This window comes from Penaeus chinensis, chromosome 11, assembly GCF_019202785.1.
Source record: "Penaeus chinensis breed Huanghai No. 1 chromosome 11, ASM1920278v2, whole genome shotgun sequence".
NCBI classification, from domain to species: Eukaryota; Metazoa; Arthropoda; class Malacostraca; order Decapoda; family Penaeidae; genus Penaeus; species Penaeus chinensis.
The window spans coordinates 39,095,880-39,098,379 of record NC_061829.1 but is presented as its reverse complement, the minus strand read 5'-3'; the positions used below and the strand labels follow the sequence as shown (position 1 = coordinate 39,098,379).

The 2,500-nt window shown below is 37.0% G+C and overlaps 1 protein-coding gene across 2 annotated transcripts in view; it reads left to right on the top strand.

The window, feature by feature from the left end:
* Positions 1–980: 980 nt before the first annotated feature.
* Positions 981–2,500, top strand: part of LOC125030761 (zinc finger protein 501-like) — a 9,522-nt gene continuing 8,002 nt past the window's right edge. Inside the window, exon 1 of one of the 2 annotated variants that reach the window (XM_047621022.1) lies at positions 981–1,175. The gene's annotated coding sequence lies outside the window, so the exon portion shown is untranslated. Of the gene's footprint in view, positions 1,227–2,500 lie in introns of both variants that reach the window. The other variant, XM_047621024.1, reaches the window with a different exon arrangement.

Here is a 2,500-nt window from a genome sequence, read left to right as displayed (position 1 = left end):
AGAGAAAGGTGGGGGGCGGGAGAGAGAGAGAGAGAGAGAGAGAGAGAGAGAGAGAGAGAGAGAGAGAGAGAGAGAGAGAGAGAGAGAGAGAGAGAGAGAGAGAGAGAGAGAGAGAGAGAGAGAGAGAGAGATTGTCATTGGAGACAAATCTGTTGTTTGCATCTTAAAGTCGCTAAGCGTTTTGTATCTTCATTCTAAATGACAATGAGGAAAGGGATGAAAGGAAGAAAGGGAGAGACAGAGATAGACTGGCAGACAAGCAGAAAGACACACAAAGAAATGTGTATAAAATCGTATGTAGTTACACTGAAAGACATACATACAAATTACGAAAAAGGCAAGGCGAAACAGAGGAGTGTCGGAGGCAGAAGAGAGCGAGAAGCGGAGTGCGATAAACAGATAGTCAGAGGGAACGAGAAATAAAGACAGAGAGAGTGGTACAAATAACAAAAATGCCATAATGTCCCTCAGTTGCCACGAAATAACGCAACACAAAGGGTCACAATGTAATTCAGAATAACTATATTTCCCCCTTAGAGCTTCCGTTCGGGCAAATAAGCATAGTCTGGACATCTTGAATATTTCTTGCTTTTCGTCTCTTCTTCTCCAATCTAAATAAGTAAACAAGTACAACTTTCATACAAGGATATCTATCGGTAGCGCAACACGCACCGGAATGCTAAAGTCATCCCTATTACATAATCATATTCTAGTTTTCTTTCATAATGACCATGAATGTTTACGGTAATATTGCTCATGATTAGGTTTACATATTGATATTTTATGCATATTATTACATCACGAAAAATTATAAGCTATAGAAATATACGATCTGACAAGTCTGGTGATGAATATTTTTTTGAATTTATCTAAAATGCAGTTACTGCTTCCATGACAATTATTGAACCCTAATAATTGCCTCCAAATTATCCATCATCCCAAGCCCAGATCATCCTCATTTTAATAAATTACAAAAACAGACCGAATTCCCCCACTGCCAGAACAGGGAAAGGGAGAAAAGGGGGAGAAATCCGCCCAAATTCTCCCCCAAAATAAAAAAAAAATGTTTTAGGCTCGACTTGAAGTGGAAATGAAGTGGAAAGCTCTGGAGGTTTGACATGAGGACCACCTCCCCCTTTTGCCCTTTTTACCTGTCCTCCCGCTAATGACGACAGGTGAGCAGGTGACACGAGTTCCCTGAAGGTGTCGACTCACCTTAGAAGAAGGTGTGTCAAGTGTCAAGTCGTTTTAAGAGCGAGAAAAGAGGAGGAGGAAGGAGGGGGTGGAAGGGGAGGAGGCAGACTGTTTGTTGTGGGATCAACACGTATGGATTCTTTATTATTATTATTATTGTTTTTGTCCTGTGTTTGTTGTTAATTGTCGTTTTGTTAATCGGGCGTCGTCGATATAATGCTTGTTATTCGCCATGATGTGTTGTTGCAGTACGTTGTTGTCATGTGTAATTATCAGTAATGTTGGTTCATTAGGGTTGCTAATTAATGGTAGATCATTAGGGTTGTTGGTATCGTTAGTCATTTGCTCCTTGTTCGCTCGTTTGGGTGGTTTGTCTCTCTTGTTTGGTAGGTGTTTGGGTTGTTTGTGAAGGTTGTTTGGTAGTGGTGGTTGTACTAATGGGTTATTGAGGATTTTAATGCTTGTGTTTCCTTGTTATGATATGTTTGTTTTTCATTTGAATTGTGAATTATATTGTCTTTGTTTTTTTCCTGTGGTTTAGAGGTGATATGTCTCTTAGTGGTTTGATAGATTAAAACTTGTAGTGGGGAGTTAGTAACAAATTAGAAGCAAAAATGTAAATGTGGAATATTAGTTTTATTTGACTTGCTGTTTCTCAGTTGGGCTTTGTCATAGGGTGCTAATGACTAAAGCTGAGTTCTAGATACAAAGAGAGAGCTAACTAAAGAATTGAAGTAAATGGCAATAGAACTGCAGTTGTAAAAGTCTCATCATGCAAATATGCAAATTAGGGTTATTTGTGTATGCTTTTGAGTCACTAATTATATTGAAATTGAATAGGGAGGACTTTGGAACTTGAAATAGGGAGGACTTTGGAACTTTAATTATACTACTGTGCTTCAGATTAAGGACATGATCGTAATTTTTGTGGCAAATAGATATTTCTTGGTGATTTTGTAGTAATTTGATATATCAAAAAGATAATTGATGCAGTTATAGTTTTTTTTTAAATTTTATTGTCCCAAAGACAAATTTTCAGGATATAGGAAGTATGATATGAAATCAGTCTATGTTACTAAAACAGGGTTGTTGTAAGTCATAGGGTACCCCATAGGGTATAAATGTGGTTCAGAACATACATATACTCAAATGGATAGATAGGACAAGAAAGGAGTATAGCGATCATTGAATTCTTGGATTTATTCTTCTTTGAATTAGCTGTTACAAATCAAAAATATACATATACTTTTTTATGAAATAAAATATGAGGATACTGTACCTACATTTCAATATATCTTTTTATGAA